Genomic DNA, 22,646 nt, shown 5'->3' on the forward strand with positions numbered 1-22,646 from the left:
GGAAAAGTGGGGCTTAGCTTTCAAAGCTGACAGCTTATTTGGGTCATGCATTCCACAAAGAGACTTCTCCTAGTGGCTGAAGAAACAAAAAAAATATTTCCAACAATTTTCAGCCCCAGTGATCCCAGATTCCTTCCTCCTTTCCGCTATTCCTCCCTTGGTCTTTTTTTAATGGCATTTGTTAAGCCCTCACTATGGGGAGAAGCAGGTTGCTCAGTGGAAAGAGCACGGGCTTGGGAGTCAGAGGTCATGGGTATGAATCCTGGCTTTGCCACCTGGCAGCTGTGTGACTGTGAGCAAGTCACTTCACTTCTCTGGGCCTCAATTACATCATCTGTAAAATGCGGATTAAGATGTGAGCCTCAAGTGGGACAACCTGATTACCCTGTATCTACCCCAGTGCTTAGAACAGTGCTCTGCACATTGTAAGCACTTAACAAATACCAACATCATTATTATTATTATTACTGCACTAAGTGCTGGGGTAAATACAAGATAATCAGGTTGGACACAGTCCCTGACCCATAGGGGGCTCACAGTCATAATCCCCATTTTACAGATGAGGTAGATGAGGTAACTGAGGCACAGAGAAGTAAAGTGACTTGGCCAAGGCCATGCAGCTGACAAGTGGCAAAGCCAGAAGTAGAACCTATATCATTCTGACTCTTAGGCCTGTGCTGTATCCACTAGACCCTGCTGTTTCTCACGAGATTGCAGCATTTCTATAATCCTAGACATTGCCAAAATTACCTATAGGAGGAGTCAGTTTAGTTTCTCTAGGAGCCGCACAGATTATGAATCAATGGCATTTAATGAGCTCTTACTGTTTGCAAAACACTGTACCAAGTGCTTGGGGGAATTTAATACAATAGAGTTGGTAGTCATGTTCCCTGCCCATAGTGATCTTACAGTCTAGAGGAATTTGACTTCTTTCCTATCCAGCTACATAATTGAACTACCCCCCTCCAACATCAAATGTGCTCCACCTCATCTCTGGCATTCATTTTGCCATTGCTCCCCTCCTAGCTAGGGTGAAAGGACCCCTTCTTAAAATACCCAATCTTAAATCTACCCTCCATGAGCTTGCCTCATTCTACTGCAAAGAACAGGTAGGCAGGATAGCAGCAAGACGTGGGGTGGAGAATCTCCTCACCTATAAGCACATGTGCCTGTCTACCTTTCTCCCTCTCCCTTTGACTGTAAACCCCATGTGAACAGAGACTGGGCCTCATCCAACTCATTCATTCACTGTCATATTCATTGAGCACTTACTATATACAGACAACTGTACTAATCACTTGGAAAATGCAATTCAGCAGTAAAGAGAGACAAATCCCTACCTATACCAGGCTTACAGTCTAGAAGTGGGTCGACAGACATCAAAACAAGTAATCAGGAATCAATATATGTAAATAGAATTATAGATATATACACATCAAAAGGAGCACACAGGCATCAATATAAATAAGTAGAATTATAGATATGCACATATATACACAAGAGCTGTGGGATGGGGAGGAGAGTAGAGCAAAGGGAGCAAGTTGGGGAAATGCTGGAGGAGCTGAGAAAAAGGAGGGCCTAGTCTGGGAAGGCCTCTTGGAGGAGGTGAGCCTTCAGTAGGGCTTTGAAAGGGGGAAGTGTGATTGTTTGACGGATTTGAGGAGGGAGGGTGTTCCAGGCCAAAGGTAGGGCCAGGAGTCAACGTTGGGACAGGTGAGATAAAGGCACAGTGAGAAGGCTAGCACCAGAGGAGTGGAGTGTACAGGCTGGGATGTGGAAGGAGAGAAGGGAGGTGAGGTAAGAAGGGACACAGTGTTGGACAGCTTTGAAGCCAATAGTAGTTTTGTGTTAGTAGTTAGTAGTTTTTAGTAGTTTGTTAGTAGTAATTTGTTAGTAGTTAGTTTTGTTAGTAGTTTTTGATACAGAGGTTGATAGGCAACCACTGTAGATTTTTGAGGAGAGGGATGATAGGCCCACAATGTTTCTGTAGAAAGATAATCTGGGCAGCGGAGTGAAGTATGGACTGAAGTGGGGAGATCCAGGAAGTTGGGAGGTCAGAAAGGAGGTCAGAAACTCATTGCTGCTACTCCAGCATTTAATACAGTGCTTGGCACAGGGTACGTTCTTAATAGCACAATGCTCATTACCACTCTTATCACCACTAGCCTCAGATCTTCTCCTTGGAGCCCTGTTACTCAGCAGTTGCAAACACCTCCACCTCCACCTCCACCATGGGGCTGGAGAACAGTTAGCAGCAGAACGTCAGAGCTGCCTCCACTACTCTAGCTGCACCCCATATTCTGTCCTAGATTTAGAATAAAGAGAGGCATAGAGAGGCACAAGAACCTGGGTTCTAATGTTGGCTCTACCACTTGCCTGCTGTTTGTCCTTGGGCAAGTCATTTCACCTCTCTGTGCCTCAGTTACCTCATCTGTAAAATGGGGATTAAGACTATGAGTCCTATGTGGGACAGGGACTGTGTCCAACCTAATTAGCTTGTAGTTACCCCAGTGCTTACTACAGTGCCTGGCACATAGTATGTGCTTAACCAATTTTTAAAAAACGAAAGAGAGAGATAGGGAGAGCCTGGGGTGTGGGAGTGGGAATAGGAAGTCTTCAGAGCAGGAAAAGCTGGGCTGGGAAGAATGGGAAAACCCTACTGAACAGGAAATTTGCTAAACTGGGGAGATCCAACCTTTGCCTGAATGGAAGCATTGTCACCCAATCATGGTCACCAGATTGTCCAACCCATTTGTTTTGTATCTACCTCAACACTTGGTAGAGTGCCTGGCACATAGTAAGTGCTTAACAAATACCATACCTATATTAATATTACTCTCATTATGTATTGCCAGTTGGATGAGCTTCCCCATCAGCAAATAATCGAAACAAGGTCACTGATGTGAAATCTTATAAAGCTGCTGGGAGTAGTTTCGAGGTAACAGTTTGACCTCCTGTCTGCGGTTCTTCCCTCAAATAAGATGCGAATTCTTCTGCATATGTTACCCCCTTCATAGTGGAAACCAAGGAACCTGTTTGCTTTGTTTGGATCACTAGAGCGAAAGAATGGGGTCAGAAAAACTACTGACTTTTAGCACTCACTTTTCAAGCCATCTATAACAGTGCACCTCTTCTAGGAAGAATCTCAGGTCACGGGGCTCTCTCCTCATTTTGAGATGTAATAAAATGAAGAGATTAAATTTTTAAAATATGAAAGAAATAAGTCCCTAAATTCTGGAGCTACGTTGGGAGATATCAATTCTTCTGAAATCAAACATCTCACTGATTCACAGAAGGCAAGATGTTACCAGTTGAAGTTCAGTATCTAAGGAACTGCTTCTCCTTCACAAGGGAGAGTTGATACAAAGAAAAGAAACTTATCTAGGATTCGTTTTCTCCGCCCTCCCCCTCCCACCACCCTCTCCACTGCACCTTATCCGGATTGAACACTAGGGTAAAAAAAAATTAAAAACCAACACAACCCAGTTGAAATCTCACCCAACCCTTGCTCCCTATAAAAATGAGTCTCTTCGCAACTTGGAGCCGCCTGCTGGTTGCCACGGTAACAGCAACATCTGCTACTTCTAGTGGTCAGCAGATTTGGCATCTTCTAGGCTGTTCCTGCTTCTCTGCTTTGCCTAATATATTGCCCTGTTCCTCAAGGATGACTTCAGAGAGCCACCCTCCTATGGCAGCAAACATTTACCAGGAAAGCAAGGGTAGGAAAAAAGGAAGATTAAATCTATTTCAGCTACTGATTCTGAAAAACAAGATAGCTCTCATTTTCTGCCTCCATTAGCTATGCCTGTCTTTTGATTAATAGCATGCGTATGATGATCTCAACGCCAACTGTAACCATCCATACAATTTTTTTATTAGAATTTGATAAAAACATTCAAAATATATTTAAATTCTATTTTTTGGTACTACATTACCAGTCTTAGAACATTCCCACTTCAGTAGATTACCGTTCTTTCATTTTCAAAGCTGTGACTAAAAGAGTAACTGTCATATTTTTCCCTGTCTGCCCATTTTCATACCTGGAGTCCTGTTATTTTTCTACTTCTCCCTACATGTGAATTATCCTCTCTGTTTCTGGACTAATCATGTCCTCATGTTTCTCACAATTTGAATTGAACATATAAAACACACACAATATTAAGGTAACCTTTCTCAGTTGAGCACATTCTGTTGCGCTGTCATGTACTTGCTTAAAGCCTAAAATGGAATCTTCTCCGATCTTCTGACTTTGCTTGTCTGAAACCCTGTCTACAACATAAAACATTTTTCCTAGAGTTCCAAAAAAATCCCTTTCCAAACCACAGACCTAAGAGTATTGACCCACAGGAAAGGGAAACCTATCAATCATTAGTGCTTATTGAATGTTTACTATGTGCAGAGCCCTGTACTAGGCACTTGGGAAAGTACAATAGAGTTGGTAGACCCAATCCCTGCCCTCAAAGAGTTTACTGTTTTGTAAAACACTTTACAATCTGGTTGTTTACAATCACCATTTTTGATTAGGGTCATGATGAAGCCTCTGGCTAAAAGGATAGGATGAGCTTCAGCCCAGTTACAATAAAATTAGGCCAAGAATCTGCTTAAAGGAAATAATTATAGTTTTTATAGTTTGCACAGCTGTGGCTCTCTCTCATCCCTGCCAGGGATAATAATAATTATGGCATTTCTTAAGTTATGTGCCAAGCACTGTACTTAGCACTGGGGTAAATACAAGGTAATCAGGTTGTCCCACATGGGACTTTACAAATGAGGTAACTGAGGCACAGGGAATTTAAGTGACCTGCCCAAAGTCATAGAGCTGACAAGGGGCAGAGCCAGGATAAGAACCCACAACCTCTGACTCCGAAGCCCATGTTCTTTCCACTAAGCCACACTGCTTCTCATCTTGGATGCATCTTCTAAGGCAGTGGGTGAAACAAGTAAGAAAGCAGGAAGGAGTGCCACAAACTGCAAAGTTCACCCAATAATTTTACATACAAAAGGGATTTACTGTTAAAGGTGACTGTAGGAAAACAGCTCATGTAGATCATTCCCCCAAGTTCACCCCAACTTAACCACTTAATTATATTTATTGAGTGTTCAGTCTGTGTGAAAAAGTAGACTAAATGCTTGGGAGAGTACAATAGGGTAAGTAGACAATATCCTTGCCCTCAAGCACTTTACAGTTTAGTTGGGGAAACAGACAGTTAAAATAAATTACAGATAGGGGAAGCAGTAGAGTATAAGGGTATGTACATTAATCAATCAATTGATGTTTTTTACTGAGAACTTACTGTGTGCTTGAGAGAGTGCAATACAATAGAGTTGGTAGACACATTTCCTGCCCACGAGCTTATAGTGGAGGGTAGGGTAAGTATCTGAGTGCTCAGGTAAGGACTCGAGTGTCTAAATGGCATAATATGGAGGGAAAATGGGTGGACAGAGAGAAACTAGTCAGGGAAGACTTTCTGGAGAAGTTGTGAATTATTAAGGCTTTGAAGATGAGGAAAGTGGTGATCTGCTGCGTTTTAGTAGGAAATCAGTGAGGTAAGGTAAGAGGGGGCAAAGTAGTTGAGATTCAGCAGCAATCCTCAAAATGATAGGCTAGGATGGGCTGTGAAGAGCACAGTGGCTACTCAGGCAGCAACCTCACTGACTGGTGAGCTGTGAAAGAGAAAAAGGGGGCATGAACAGCCATGACTTGTGGCATCAATTATAGGTCTGGGGTTCGGGGATGATTTAATAACCCCACCTTCTCCAGGTTTAAAGAGCAATATTCTTGTGTACTGGCAAGAAAGTCAGTAAGTCAACTGCTCCACTAAGGACAATCTACTCATTGTACCTCAATCTTGTCTATCTTGACAATGACTGGTCTCCCATTTCCTTACTGCCTTTGGCCTGGAATTCCCTCCCTCTTTATATCTGACGGATGATCTTTTTGTCCACCTTGAAAGTTTTATTAAAAGCACATCTCCTCCAAGAGGCTTTCCCCAACTAAGCCCTCATTTCCTCTTCTCCCACTCCCTTCAGTGTCGCACTTACACTTGGATTTGTACCCTATACTCACCACTGCCTTAATCAAACAATACTTATGTACATATCTGCAATTTTTTTATATTAATGTCTGTCTCCTCCCCTAGACTAGCAGCGAGGCTCAGTGGAAAGAGCACGGGCTGGGGAGTTAGAGGTCATGGGTTCTAATCCCGGCTCCGCCACTTGTCAGCTGTGTAACTTTGGACAAGTCACTTAACTTCTCTTTACCTCAGTTCCCTCAACTGTAAAATTGGGATTAAGAGTGTGAGCCCCACGTGGGACAACCTGATCACCTTGTATCCTACCCAGAACTTAGAACAGTGCTTTACACATAGTAAGCACTTAACAAATGCCATCATTATTATTATTATTAGACTATGAGCTCCTTTTGGGCAGCGATCATGGCTACCAGCTCTGTTATTTTGCACTCTCCTTCAATTACTCTCCATCTTCAAACCCATATTGGATACACATCTCCTCCAAGAGGCCTTCCCTCACTAAGCCCTCCTTTCTTCTTCTCTCACTCTCTTCTACATCATCCTGACTTGCTCCATTTATTCATTCCCCATCCAGCCTTACAGCACTTATAGACATATATGTAATGTATTTATTTATGTAAATGTCATCTCCCCCTCTGGACTGTAAACTGGTGGTGGGCAGGGAATGTGTCTGCTTATTGTTGTATTGTACCCTCCCAAGCACTTAGTATAGTGCTCGGCACACAGTAAGCACTCAGTAAATATGATTAATGAATGAATGAACTCTCCCCAGTGCTTAGTTCAGTGGTCTGCACACAGTAAGTGCTCAATAAATATGATTGAATGATTTCAAGAGGCTGTGTTGTCTCAGCAGGGATCTCTGGCCAGATGGAATGGATGGGCTTATGAAAAGCAGAACTGGTGCCAGAGCACACCAGGATCTGTAATGAGGAAAATGATGTTCTCCAGATTGATAGAAATCTGTCTCTAAATTCACAGCCGGAAAGGGTGGAAACTCCTGAAAAGGAATTGGCAGCTGGTGTCACGTTTAGCACATTGAATTTGCATGTGCTTTCAGTGTCTCAGTGAAAAACACCTGCTTTGAGTTACTCAGGTAATTTAATTGGAACTAGGGGGAAAGCTGGGCTGATTGTATTGAAGATCTGAGGGTCTGGTTTGGGGAGGGTAAATCCAATTTTTGGAAGGGATTTTTCAAGAATAATTCTCCTTGTGATCTTGAGTCTGCAGAAGACAAATCTGGAAAGGACCGATAATAATAATAATGCTGGTACTTGTTAAGTGCTTACTATGTGCAGAACACTGGTCTAAGTGCTGAGGTACATACAGGGTAATCAGGTTGTCCCATGTGAGGCTCACAGTTAATCCCCATTTTACAGATGAGGTAACTGAGGCACAGAGAAGTTAAGTGACTTGCCCACAGTCACACATTTGACAAGTGGCAGAGTGGGATTTGAACCCATGACCTCTGACTCCCAAGCCCGGGCTCTTTCCACTGAGCCACACAAACCGAAGTTTTTTGGTGACCCAAGGTAACCAGATTCTGCCCTAAGGATTCTAATGTTGACACTCCACCTCTAGATTGTAAGCTTGATGTGTGCGGAGAATGAGTCTAACACTACGAGAAGGATTAAAGATGGGGTGGAACATTCTGGGAAATATATGTCCATGGCGCCGCTATGGATCGGAGACGACGACAGCATAAGACAAGACCCTCCCAAGTGCTTAGTATAGTGCCCTGCACATAGTAAGCACTCAATAAATACGATTGAATGAATAAATGAATCTCAGAGCCAAAAGGTCCTGCCTGCCCAGCTTCCAAGTGCTCTGAACCAATCCCATAATATCATGTTCAGTTTGACTATTTCTGTCTCCTTGTGGTTGGAGAGAAGATGGAGCCTGAATTGATCTGGTAGCCCAAGTTAACACACCTGCACAAAGACTGAGGCAAGGAAAGCTCATTTTGGAGACCCCAACAATACCCAGCAATCAGTCAATCAATGGTATTTATTGAGTGCTAACTCTGTCCAGAGCACTGTTCTAAACTCCTGGGAGAGTACAATACAGCAGAGTCGATAGATATGTTCCCCACCCACCAGGAGCTCACAGTCTAGAGGAAAGAGCAGTGAACCCCCTCTCCCGCCCAGTTCAACCCATATTAATAGAGGGCTTTAATGGCCCCGTGTCCAAAGCACCTTTGTAAATCAGAAGGAAAATTCATGAGAATCACCTCATCTCTTGGCAAATGATCAATGCTGCCATGCTAACTCACCTAATCCTCAGAGTATGTCTGGCTGCTGTTGCTTCTGCTGATCTCCAACTCCTTCTAGTCACTTACTGCTCTTTCTCCACTTCTGACAATGGATCACTGCCCCAGACAGCATGCTGTCTGATGGTTCAGCTCATCCTATGGGTTTTGAATACCTCTGTTAAAGAAGGCCTGCTAGTTATACACCACTAAACCAGATTATACAGTTCCTTGTTCCTATGTTCTCCTTCAGTTAAGAGGCTTTCTATACCACAGACCCCTCGTGGAAAGAGCACGGGCCTGGGAGTCAAAAAGACATATGTTCTAATCCCAGCTCCCCTACTTGTCTGCTGTGTGACTTTGGGCAATTGACTTCTCTGTGCCTCTGTTACCTCATCTGTAAAATAGGGATTAAGACTGTGAGCTCCAAGTGGGACACGGACTGTGTCCAACCTGGTTAACTTGAATCTACCTCCGCACTTAGAGTGCCCGGCACATAGTAAGCATTTAACAAATACCATCAAATAAGCAAAGAAAGAGTTTGGCCTAGGGAGCAGCCATGGGGAGGGGTCTGCTTCATGACTATAGGCAGATTTTGTCAGCAAGATTTCATTTATTCATTCATTCATTCAATAGTATTTATTGAGCACTTACTATGTGCAGAGCACTGTACTAAGTTCTTGGAATGTCCAATTCTGCAACAGATAGAGACAATCCCTGCCCAATGGCGGGCTCACAGTCTAAACGGGGGGAGACAGACAGCAAAGCAAACCAGAACAAAACAAGACAACATCATCAAGATAAATAGAATCAAGGAGATAGACACCTCATTAACAAAATCAATAGGGTAATGATATATACAAATGAGCACAGTGCTGACAGGAGGAGAAAGGGGAAGAGAAGAGAGGGGAAGGGGATGGGGAGCAGAGGGAAATGGGAGTTCAGTCTGGGAAGTCTTCCTGGAGGAGGTGAGCTCTCAGTAGGGCTTTGAAGAGAGGAAAAGAGTTAGTTTGGTGGATTTGAGGAGGGAGGGCATTTCAGAACAGCATAGGATGTGGGCCAGGGGTCGATGGCAGGGTAGACGTCAATGGAGAACAGTAAAGAGGTGAGTGGCAGAGGAGCAAAGTGTATGGGGTGGGCAGTAGAAAGAGAGAAGGGAGGTGAGGTAGGAGGGGGCAAGGTGATGGAGAGTTCTGAAGCCAAGAGTGAGGAGTTTTTGTTTTGTGCTGAGGTTGATAGGCAACCACTGGAGGTTTTTGAGGAGGGGAGTGAAATGCCCAGAGCATTTCTGCAGGAAGATGATCCAGGCAGCAGAATGAAGAATAGACTGTAGTGGGAGAAACAGGAGAAAGGGAGATCAGAGAGGAGGCTGACACAATAATCCAGTCGGGATATTATGAGAGCTTGTACCAGCCCGATAGCAGTTTGGATGCAGAGGAAAGGGCAGATCTTGGCGATACTGTGAAGGTGAGACGGGCAGGTGTTGGTGACGGATTGTATGTATGGGGTGAATGAGAGAGCTGAATCAAGGATGACACCAAGGCTGCTGGCCTGTGAGATGGGAAGGATGGTCGTGCCGTCCATAGTGACAGGGAAGTCAAGGAGAGGACAGGGTTTGGGAAGGAAGATAAGGAACTCAGTTTTGGACATGTTGAGTTTTAGGTGGCAGACAGACATCCAGGTGGAGATGTCCTGGATGCAGGAGGAGATACGAGCCTGAAGGGAGGAGAGAACAGGGGAGGACATGTGGATTTGTGTGTCATCTGCATAGAAATGATAGTTGAAACCGTGGAAGCAAATGAGTTCACCAAGGGAGTGAGTATAGCTGGAGAACAGAAGAGGGCCAAGAACTGACCCATGAGGAACCCCTACAGTTAGTGGATGGGAGGGGGAGGAGGAGTCCATGAAGGAGACGGAGAATGAACTGCCAGAAAGATAATAATGTTGGTATTTGTTAAGCGCTTACTATGTGCTGAACACTGTTCTAAGCGCTGGGGTAGACATAGGGGAATCAGATTGTCCCACGTGGGGCTCACAGTCTTCATCCCCATTTGACAGATGAGGTAACTGAGGCACCGAGAAGTTAAGTGACTTGCCTAAAGTCACACAGCTGACAAGTGGCCGAGCCGGGATTTGAACCCATGACCTCTGACTCCAAAGCCCGTGCTCTTTCCACTGAGCCATGCTGCTTCTCAAGATAAGAGAATAACCAGGAGAGGACGGAGTCTGTGAAGCCAAGGTGAGATAAAGTATGGAGAAGAAGGGGATGGTCTACAGTGTCAAAGACAGCTGAGAGGTCGAGGAGGATTAGGATAGAGTAGGAGCCATTGGATTTGGCAAGAAGGAGGTCATGGGTGACCTCTGAGAGGGCAGTTTCGGGTAGTGGAGGGGATGGAAGCCAGATTGGAGGGGGTCCGGGAGAGAGTTGGAGTTGAGGAATTCAAGGCAGCGAGCATAGATGACTTGTTCTAGGAGTTTGGAAAAGAAGGGTAGAAGGGAGATAGGACAATAACTGGAAGGGGAAGTGGGGTCGAGTGAGGGGTTTTTAGGATGGGGGAGACATGGGCATGTTTGAAGGCAGAGGGGAAGAAGCCACTGGAGAGTGAGTGGTTAAAGATAGAAGTTAAGGAGGGGAGGAAGGCAGGGGCGATAGTTTTAATAAGGTGAGCGGGAATGGGGTCTGAAGCACAGGTGGAGGGGGTGGCACTTGCGAGGAGGGAGGAGATCTCCTCTGAAGATACTGCAGGCAAGAATGGGAAAGTAGGGGAGAGGGTTGGCAGCAGGGGAGGGGACAAAAAAAGGGGAAGGGTGACTTTGGGGAGCTCAGACCTGATAGTGTTAATTTTCCTAATGAAGTGGGTGGCCAGATCGTGGGGGTGAGGGATGGGGGAGGAACAGGAAGCCTGAAAGAGAGAGTTAAAAGTCCGGAACAAATGGCCGGGGTTATGGGTATGGGCGTCAATGAGGGAAGAAAAGTAGTTTTGCCTGACAGAGGAGAGGGCAGGGTTAAGGCAGGAAAGGATAAATTTCAAATGAATAAGGTTGGCTTGGTGCTTAGACTTTCACCAGCAGTGCTCAGCAGCACGAGCATAAGAGTGAAGGAGGTGGACAGAGGCAGAGATCCAGGGCTGCCGGTTAGTGGAGCAAGAGCAGCGGAGGGAAAGAGGAGCGAGTGAGTTGAGTTGAGTAGAGAGGATGGAGTTGAGAGCAGTAATCTGATCATCGAGAGTGGGAAGAGAGGATAGGGAGGCAAGGTGGGGTGTGATGCTTTGGGAGAGATGGATGAGGTCAAGAGAGCAGAGGTCTCTGTGGAGGAGTAATACAGATTTGCGGGGTGGGAGAGTGTGAGAGAGGAGGCAGGCGAGAAGGCTACGGTCAGAGAGAGGGATTTCAGAGTTGGTGAGGGTGGAGATAGTGCAGCGGTGAGAGATGATGAGATCGAGGGTGAGAATAAATTGGTGAGTGGGTGAGGTGTGGTGGAGCAGGAGGTTGGCAGAGTCAAGGAGTGATAGCAGGCAGGCAGCCGTGGGGTCACCGGGTAAATCCATGTGGATGTTGAAGTCTCTGAGGATCAGAGTGGGCAGGGAGAAGGAGAGAAGGAAGATGAGAAAGAGGTCAAGGTGGTTAAAGAAGTTGGAGGTGGGACCAGGGGGCCGGTAGATGATGGCTACAAGAATCTGAAGGGGATGTTAGAGGCAAATTATATGAGCTTCAAAGGAGGGGAAGGAAAGGGAAGGGGGAGGAGGAATAGGGCGGAAGCTGCACTGGGGTGTGAGAAGGAAGCCAACGCCTCCTCCTTTCCTGGTGAGTCTGGGGGAGTGGGAGAAGGAGGGGCCTCCACTGGAGAGAGCAGCAGAAGAGACTGTGTTCCCTGGGGTGAGCCAAGTCACCGTAAGGCGAGGAGGAGGGGAGAGCAGGAAAGGAAAAGGTCAAGGATGAAAGGGAGTTTACTTATCAAGGAGTGGGGATTCCATAAGCCACACTTGGTAGCAGCTGTGGGGGAGGAGGAGGGAGAGGGAAAGGAGCTGGAGGAGGGAAGGGTTTGGATGGGAATGAGATGGGCGGGACCTGGGCAGGGAGAGGGAGATGAGGGGTGGCGATGGGACAGATTAGACTGTGAGCCCAACATTGGGCAGGGATTATCTCTATTTGTTGCTATAATGTACATTCCAAGTGCTTAGTACAGTGCTCTGCACATAGTAAGCGCTCAGTAAATACTATTGAAGAAGGAGAACTGGGATGGGAGATGGGTGGGGAAGAGGGAAGGGAAGTGGGTGGGAGGAGGGGGTTCGGTGGAGAAGAGCGCAAGGGGAGGGGGATGAGGGATGACGCTGGTAAAATGGGATTCTAGGGAGGGGTTGGGGAAGAGGGAAGGAGGCAGAGAAAAGTGCGGGAAAGAGCTGGGTGGGAGAGGAGATGGGGAAGATGAGGATTGGGAGGGGCAGATGGGAGGCGGGGGGGGGGAGGAAGGTCATGCTGAAGGCTGGGGGGAGGAAGGTCATGGTGAAGTCAGTGAGGTAAATGGCAGCACTGAGAACAATTGACAATAATATGCGATAATAATATAGTAATATGATACAATAAAATATTATTAATAAGCGGGTGATGTCCAGGGTTGAATGTTGACCTCTCTATGGCTCTGTCAGATTAAAATCAAAAGGCTAAGCAAAATGCGAAGTCCACACTGGAATCTGACAGTCTCAAGCTCCAAATGGTTCCATCCCCAGTTTCGGGTGTTTAGTTATTCCCTTGATGTCCATCAAAAGGGTCTTAACCTACTTATCAGTGGGGAGGGAAGGCAAGGTGGGAATGATCTTCTGATTCACCTTCCCTGCTCTATTGCTGTAGCTAGAGACTCTGTTTCCAGAATAAGGAGTTTCCCTGCTGGATTCCCAGAGAGTCAGTGTGGAGAGGAAGGAGAATTCTTCAGGGTAAAGAATGGGAAGGAAGAACCTGGTGGCCTCTGCTCCCTTGAATCAATCAATCAAGTTTTTCGAGCACTTACTGTGAGCGGTAAGCTTGTTATCCAGGTTTATATATTTTGGATCCCTGCCACCAAAGGTCAGAGTCAGTGGGTGGGAGCAATCCAAGGCCACCATCTTGAGAATGGCAAGAGATATGACTGGAGGAGGTGAGTCTGGGAAGGTGTGGAGTAGCTCTTGTAGATGAGACCATTTTGGAAGGTATCTGACCTTTGGGTCTGGAAACGGCATCTCTATGAATCTCATTCAGATAGTTTCATTTTTGGCCAGATCCTCTAATGGATCTGAGCAAAGGTGAATTTATGACTCTGGCTAGAGAAATTAAGCTTATATGTGCCTGAGGGACAGGAAAGAAATTTCCATTAATCAATCAATCAATGGTGTTCACTGTGCACTTACTGTGAGCAAAGCACAGTACCTAACACTTGGGAGAGTACAACAGGGGGATATGACATGGCTAGTGGAAAGAGCACAGGTCTCAGAGTCAGAAAACCTGGGTCTAATCCTGGCTCTGTCATTGCCTGTGGTGTGACCTGGGCCAAGTCATTTCCCTTCTCTGGGCATCAGTTTCCTCATCTTTTGAATGGGGTTTTAATATCTGATGTCCCTCCTACTTAGACTGTGAGCCCCATATGGGAGAGGGACTCTGTCTAATCTGATTATCGTATACCTACCCCAATGCTTAATATGATGCTTGGCACAGCGCTTAACAAATATCATAATCAATAAAATAGGTAGATCTTTACGTAAAGATCGAAAACAACAAGCAGTGTGGCTTAATGGAAAAAGCATGGGCTTGGGAGTCAGAGGTCATAGGTTCTAATCCTGACTCCGCCACCTGTCAACTTTGTGACTTTGGGCTTGTGCCTCAGTTATCTCATCTGTGAAATGGGGATTTAGACTGTGAGCCCCACGTGGGACAGCCTGATTACCTCGTATCTACCCCAGTGCTTAGAACAGTGCTTGGCACATAGTAAGTGCATAGTAAGTGCTTAATAAATACCACTGTTATTATTGTTATAAATGCATAAATGGGGCCTAGTTCTGGCTCTTCTATTATTTGTAGATTGGGGAAACAGCCAAGCCGCAGAAGGGATACATCAAATGAAGTTGAGATTTTTGTGGAGTTGAGAGAAAAAAACAAAAAAAACCACACATCAGATCTATGAATTTTTTTTCTTCTCCCTCCAGAAACCATTTTAAGCTAATGGCTGCTTCAGCTCTTGTGCATCGGATGTCATTTACAGGGTCGGAGAGTGGAATTGAAAGGGAAAATGACAGTCTTCAGAGAGGTGTGTACCTGGCATTTAGCTAACACTGTCATAGTAAAGGAGATACTTTTTGAAAAGCTCAGGCACAGAGTATACAACTGCAGTGGTAGTGCATGGAAGCTAGGGGCAGGAGTAACATGTTCAAAGCCTGGACAATTTGGGGGCATGGCCCCAAAAGGGAGGCTGAAGTGATTTAATGGCAGCCAGTGAGCTTCACCCAAGAGTCTCGCCTAATGGGTATACAGTGGTCTTATCAATGAATTGATGGTATTTATTGAGCATTTACTGCATGCAGAGCACTGTACTAAATGCTTGGCCAAGTATAATATAATAGACTTGGTAGACACTATCCCTGGCCAGAAGGAATGCATTGTCTCCATGGGGAGAAAGGTGTTAAACTGTAAGCTCTTTGTAAGCAGGGTGTCTATTGCACTCTCCTAAGAGCTTTGCACAGTGCTCTCAACAAGTACCATTGATTGATTGACTTGGATCTGTACCCTTTAATCATTTGATACTTGCTCCATCCTCAGGCCCCACAGCATTTATGTACATATTCATAGTATATTTTAATTTCTGTCTCCTCCAGGCTGTAAGCTGGTTGTGGGGAGAGAATGTAAAACCCACTCTAATGTGTTTTACTCGACTAAATACTTAGTGCAGTGCTCTTCACACAGTAAGTGCTCAATAAATATCATTAATTGATTGTCTACCAACAGAAACAGCAGAAAGAGCATGGGCCTAGGAGTCAGAGTACCTGGGTCTGATCAAGGCTCTGCTGGTTGCTTACCATGTGACCTTAAGCAAGTCATTTAACTTCTCTGTGCCTCAGTTTCCTCAAGTGTAAAATAGGTATTCAATACCTGTTCTCCCTCCTACTTAGCGTGTGAGACTCATGCTAGACCAGGACTGTGTCTGACCTCATTAACTTGTACTAGCCCAGCTCTTAGAACAGTGCTTGACACATAGTAAACACTTAACAAATACCATTTAAAGACACTGTGTTATATCATACTGTCCCAGTGATGATTTATTAAAAAGAATTACATCTAGGGGGAAAAGTAACGTATAAGGGTACTCTTAGATAGTAAGTAAACCTTGGAGGGCAGAGAACATGTAGAGATTATGTTCCAAAATGTCCCCAGTACACTGCAGAATAATGTTCATTAAATATTAAGCCACAGTATTATCTATTATCATAGCCTTTATGCAGGAGGGTCCAAATCAAGGACATCTAGATACTCCCTCTCCTTGATCCTGGTCTAGTATGTTCAGTGATGGCATTTGATTATCCTGAACACCCAGCTGACCGTGATGTTATATGCATTAGCCCTCATCCGTAGCAAAAGGTAATCGCATCGTAAGGAACATTTTTGTCAAGGTATGCCAAAAGCCCTGTGTCCTAGTAGAAAGAGCCCAGGCTTGGGAGTAAGAGATCTGGGTTCTAATCCTGGATCTGCCACTTGCCTTTGTGTGACCTTGGGTTAGTCCCTTAAGTTCTCTGTATCTCAGATTCCTAATCAATAAAATGGGGTTCCAATATTAGTTTTTCCACCTGCTTAGACTGTGAAATCCATGTGAGACCTCTGGCCATATTATCATGTATCTTCCCTAGTGCTCAGTACAATACAATACAATAGTAAGCACTTTACCAATACCACTATTATTATAATTACCTAGTACCTACCCAAGTTTTTAGTACGTTACTTAGCACATAGTAAACATTGAACAAATACCACAATTATTAATTAGTAGTAGCAGTAGTACCTCTGACTTTGCCAGATTACAGGAAAGTAAATGGGAAAATCAGTAGAAGCCTAGAGAAAGAGCTGTGATTATGGAGGCAATAGCTAAACACTCAATGTTAGCAGACACCCCTTCCCTGGCCCACAATGACAGACATACTTTATACTGTGGATATGGCATGGGTTAGTTAATGTAACAGTATGATGTCATAAAGGACCCAAGAAATGGTTATTATTAATAATAATAATTTAAAAAATCATAATTGTGTTTTGTTGAAAGCTTACTATATGTCAAACATGAGTAGATATGAGATAAGCAGGTCCTACATGGGGCTCACAGTCCAGTAGGAGGAAAAACATGCCCATTTTGCCAATGAGGGAAATGAGACCAGAGAAGTTAAGTGACTTGCCCAAGGTCACACAGCAGACAAGTGGCAGAGCTGGGATTAGAACCCATGACCTTTTGACTCCCAGATCCATAATCTATCCACTATGCCATGTTCTTTGACCCTACTCCTCTTCCCCAGTCTTCTGAAATCATGTTCTTCTGAGGAAAATAACTGATGAACATGCACTTTTAGCGCCAAGTTTCATTGAACACAACTCTTTTTACCCTCCATGACTTGGACCTCTGTCCTTTTACTCAGAAGATTGACATTCATTCTGGGTTAGATAACAAACTAATTTAAACTCGGAATTTTTCTGGGAAGATGTAAATAACAATGAGAATTATCTTGATTGAGCCAAGGGCCAAGATCTCCGGTCATCAGGTTTTAATCAGGACAGTCCAATTTTCAACTTATCTACCCCTGTCAGGTCCTGATAAGGCAATCAGACACCTTCATGTCTGGTGTTTTTATTTTCCAGGGCCCAGACTCACTATCAACCACTGTGTCATCACTGGTTAGGGTATGTGTCATTTAGCTAATCTCACAACTAAATAGATTCTGTCACTACCCAAAAAGAACATTTCCATGTGTACATCCTTACGACGCCCTTCAATCAATCAATCAGTCAGTCAGTCAATCGTATTTATTGAGTGCTTACTGTATGCAGAACACTGTATTAAGCACTTGGGGAGAGGACACTGTAACAGACACATTCCCTTACCACAATGAGTTTACAGTCTAGAGGGAGAGACAAACATTAATGTAAATAAAGATAATACAGATCTATACAGATCTGAGTGCTGTGGGGCTGTATGTATGGAGAGTGAATAAAGGGGGGAGTCAGGGTGATACAGAAGGGAGTGGGAAAAGAAGAAATGATAAGTAAGGAAATGTCCTTACTTAAGTAACCTAGTATGTTGCATCTGTTGCTTTTATTGTAATTAATAAGGGAGCAGTTTTCTTGTTATCTGTTTCCAAACCAATAAAAGTATGACTGTCCCCAGCATTGAACAGATGTATAAATAGTAATTGTCCCCACAAGGTAGCTTGTGAGAAACAACGTGGCCTAGTGGAAAGAGGATCTGGGTTCTAATCCCAGTTCTGTCATTTGCTCTGTGACTTTGGGCAAATTTCTTAACTTCTCAGTGCCTCAGTTACCTCATCCATAAAATGGGGATTAGGTATGTGACCTCCCTGTGGAAGATAGAATGTGTCCAACATGAATATCTTGTATCTACTCCAATGCTTAGTACAGAATCTGGAAGATAGCACAAAAAATGCCATTAAAAAGACGTACTAGTTTAAATTTTTGGTATTATTATTTGCTGTTAATATAATTATTAATTATTCCTATTGTTGCTGCCTTTGTTACTTTTATTCTTATTATCATTTCCTGAGCCACAGTGTATGAGCTAGAAGTTCTTTCAAATAAAAATAAGAGATTATTTGCAAGGAAAAACTATAAACTAAAAGATGTGGTTGGGGTGTTGGTAAAGTGATGCTCGTTTTCTTGACTGTTAGTAGCCTTCTTATTGAGGAAGTCCAAGTCACAAAAAAACTCTAGAAAATGCACACCTTTTTGAATAGGCTTGAGGGTTGAGGAGAGGAGGAAGCACTTTTGAGACTCTTACTTTTTTTAATGATATTTAAGCACTCATGATGTGCCAAGCACTGTTATGAGCTCTGGAGTAGTTACAAGTTAATCAGATCGGACACAGGTCCAGTCCCACGTGGGAACCACATTCTAAATACTGAATGTATTGAAGTATTTGCTATTGAACACACTGAGGCACAAAGAAGGTAAGTGACTTGCTCAAGATCACACAGCAGCCAAGTAGAAGAGCTGGTATTAGAACCCAGATCTTCTGACTCCTAGGCCTGGGCTTTTTCCACTAGACCATGCTGCTTACTCAACAAGACACCTTGCTGAGGGAGAGTACGTCTCCCACTGTGAGCAGCACAAGTCTAGAAGCAGTGCATAGGCGAGAGGTCAGCGGCGGGACAGACAAGATCAAAGTACAGTGAGTAGGTTGGTACCAAAGGAGCAAAGTGTGAGGCTTGGGTTGTAATAGGTGTACCAGGAGGTAAGGTAGGAGGGGGTAAGGTGATTGAATGTTTTAAAGCATATGGTAAGGATTTTCTATTTGATGTGGAGGTGGATGGCAACCACTGGAGGCTTCTGAGGAGTGGGGAGACATGGACTGAACTTGTTGGAGGAAACATGATCCAGGCCACAAAGTGAAGTAGGAACTGGCGTGGGGAGAGACAGGAGGCTGGGAGCTCAGCAAGGAGACTTCTGCCCAGGAAAGGTCTTTGTAATGACAGGGACATTTGATGGCAGGTGGTGGTTGGCTAAGATAAGTGACTCATGTGGTCTCAGGCCAGCTGGCACACCTGTGCTGTCCAGGTCTAATTATAATAATCATAATCACTGTGGAATATGTTAAGCACTTACTATGTGCCAGGCACTGTACGAAATGTGGGTGTTAGATACAAGATTTTCAGGTGGAACACAGTCCCTGTAAGACAAGGGGCTCAACAGTCTAAGGGTCAGGGAGAGCAGATATCTGATCTCCATTTCACAACTGAGGAAACTATGTCCCAGATATACATATACCATAATGTATATATCTACATATTATACTACATGGTATTTATTAAGAGCTTAATATGTGCCAGGCACTGTACTAAGCGCTGGGGCAGATACAAGATAATCAGGTTGGACACAGTCTATGTCCCACTTGGGGCTCATAGTCTTAATCCCCATTTTACAGATGAGGTAATGTCTTCAGAGAGACTTGGCTGGGATGGAGATTGGGAGGGAGAGACCAGCTCATGAGGGAGAATGGGAACTTTGGGGGCAAGAGGGGATGGCTGTTTTTCTAACTGATCATTCTAATATGCAAAGTAGCTAAAAATGTTCCCTGATCTTGAGGACTCCTCAGGTGAATAGATTGAGAAAGCAGCCCGATCCTCAATCCTCATGATCTTAAATTATGCCCCCTTAATAATAATGGTATTTCTCAAGTGAGCACTGCAATACATTCCAAGCATCATACTGAGTGCTGGGGTTGATGCATGAAAATCAGATCATATACAGCCTCTGTCCAATATGGGCTCTAATCCAAGGGAAAGGGAGAACAGGCATCAAATCCCCATTTTACAGATAAGGTTACTGAGGCACAGAGAAGTTGAAGTGATTTGCTCAAGGTTTACAGAGCAGACAAGTGGCAAAGTCAAGATTAACACTTGGGTCCTCTGACTCCCAGTCCCGGACACTTTCCTCTAATAATGATAATAATAATGATGGTATTTGTTAAGTGTTTACTATGTGCCAAGCACTGTTCTAAGCACTGAGGAAAAAACAAGGTAATCAAGTTGTCTCACGTGGGGCTCACAGTCTTAATTCCCATTTTACAGATGAGGTCACACAGCAGACAAGTGGTGGAGGTGGGATTAGAAGCCATGTCCTCTGACTCCCAAGCCTGTGCTCATTCTATAAGCCACGCTACATCCCAGTCTCCCACTAGGACAGAGTAATGCCCCAAGGAGCACTCAGTAACATTAGGGGATGACAATGTCAAGTCATGAGGGGGAAAACAAACTCATCTAGTATAAAGACAAGATATAATAGGTTTGCTTAGCTGTACCCAACTCCATTCCCATGCCTTAGGTACACTTTTGGGTGGGAAGCAGTTTTGATTTTCACTAAGTTAGTGAGAGGCCAGCCTGCCAGTTGCAGCAGCTCTTCCATGTCCAAGCTGAGGATGGCAAGGATGGTTGGTGAAGTTGTACCCTCAGTTGATAGGTTCACCAGCTCCTGAGGCTGCTTTTCTTTCTTTCTTTGCCCAAGGTAAGTGATTGCCCAAGGTCACCCAGCAGGCAAGGGGCAGACTGTGCCATGGTAGGGAATGAAGGAGTGAAAGAAAGACCATAGCCCTGACCTGCACATAGTAAATATAAGAACAATAGTCCATCTTTAAGTGGTATTTATTGAGCACTTACTATATGCAAAGCACTGAATTAAGTGCTTGAGCGAGTACATTAGAGAAGGTAGACATCAGCATGGCCTAGTGGAAAGAGTACGGTCTTGGGATTCAGAGGATCTGGCTACTAATTCCAGCTCCTCCACTCGTCCACTCTGTGACCTTGGGCATATTACTTAACTTCTCTGCACCTCAGTTCCCTTATCTGTAAAATGGGGATTAAATTTTATGCTCTCTTCTTAGACTATGGGCCCCATGTGAGACAGGGACTGTGTCCAAAACTAAATGTCTTATATCTACCCCACTCCTCAGTACAGTTTTTGACACTTGGTAAGCATTTAACAAATGCCATTATTAGTGTCATCCCAGCTCTCAAAAAAATTGCATTCTAATGGGAGACACAGACATTAAAATAAGCTACAGATAAAGAATGTGCAAGTGCTGAGAGAAAGGTAGATAAATGCCCTGACCTGTAAAGACTTCAATGGCAGGGTGACTACTGATTTTTCATTAGGGGATAAGAAATCTAATCATGGCTACTCTTTGCAGCACACATAACTCAAAACCATGCCCTTCTAACTTGTTTCATGTGCTGATTCAAACCAATAGGAGAGATATATGCTGGTGTGGGTAAATAGCTAATTGAGTGGGTACAGATATGTATAGGGCATGTGGGTGCTATCAATCGATAGTATTTATTGAGTGCTTTCTGCATGCAGAGTAATGTACTAAGTGCTGGGGAGAGTGCAATACAACAGAATTAGCAGGCACATTCCCTGCATGTAATGAGCTTACAATCTGGGTATCTGCACCCACAAAACCATTTATATCAGGATCGAACCTTCCCTGTTGAGAGATGGAATCAGACCTAGCAGTGCTCCTCCTTCCTTAATGGAAGTAAATTCTGAGTAAGTCTTGGACAAATACATTGAAAATGAGATCACACTGCCTTTACTCTAAAGCCAGCTGTCACAAATTCCCCAGGCTGAACCTTTGCCAACCTCCACACAGGAGCCAGAATTTCACTTTATTTCTCAGATACAGCCTCAACTTTTTATCCTCCTTCCCCAAAAAAGAAGCTAAGGCCAGTCCTTCTGTGAACTATGTGGAAAAAAAAACAATAGACGCTTCTTTCTGACCTCCTTAATTCATAAACAAACCATGGCCCCAACTTTTAATATTCCCCCACATGCTTCCATAGCATGGTCCCTCTCCCATGTTGTGAGAAAAGAATGGATAGAATAGAAAAGTAAATCTGTGTTAGGAATATGACCAAGGGTTTCCTTTGTTCCTATGATCCTGGAGGTAAATTTTCTGGATTTGAGAAGGAATAGGAGCTCAAGCATAGGAAGGAGTCCAAATCTCCATTCTCTCCTTAGTGATCTGGCCCAGTAGAGCAGACTGAATCACTCTGACCTGCCTGATCTGCTTGGTCCAGGGAGGAGCAGAGAAGGAATGAGGCAGAGACAGAGAGACCTCTGTCACTCAGGTCTCTTATCACTGCCAACCCCTTACCCCAGTCCTCTTTCTGGCCTGGAACTCCCTCGCTCTTTATATCAGACAGACCACTACTCTTCCCCCCTTCAAAGCCCTCCTAAAATCACCTCTCCTCCAAGAAGCCTTTCCTGATTAAATTCTCATTTCCCCTATTCCCTCTCAATCAATCAGTTGTATTTATTGAGTGCTTACAGTGTACAGGGCACTGTACTAAGCTCTTGGGAGAGTACAGTGAAACGATATAACAGACACATTACCTGCCCACAGGGAGCTTACAGTCTAGAGGGGGAGACAGATAATAACATAAATAAATTACAGATATGTACATAAGTGTTGTGGGGCTGGAAGAGGAGTTGAATAAAGAGAGCAAGTCAGAATGACGCAGAAGAAAGTGGAAGAAAAGGAAAACAGGGCTTACTCAGGGAAGGCTTCTTTTAGATGTGCCTTCAATAAGGCTTTGAAGAAAAGAGTAATTGTCTGTTGGATATGAAGAGGAAGGGCG

The sequence above is a fragment of the Ornithorhynchus anatinus genome, chromosome 5 (genome assembly GCF_004115215.2).
Source record: "Ornithorhynchus anatinus isolate Pmale09 chromosome 5, mOrnAna1.pri.v4, whole genome shotgun sequence".
In the NCBI taxonomy this organism is placed as follows: domain Eukaryota; kingdom Metazoa; phylum Chordata; class Mammalia; order Monotremata; family Ornithorhynchidae; genus Ornithorhynchus; species Ornithorhynchus anatinus.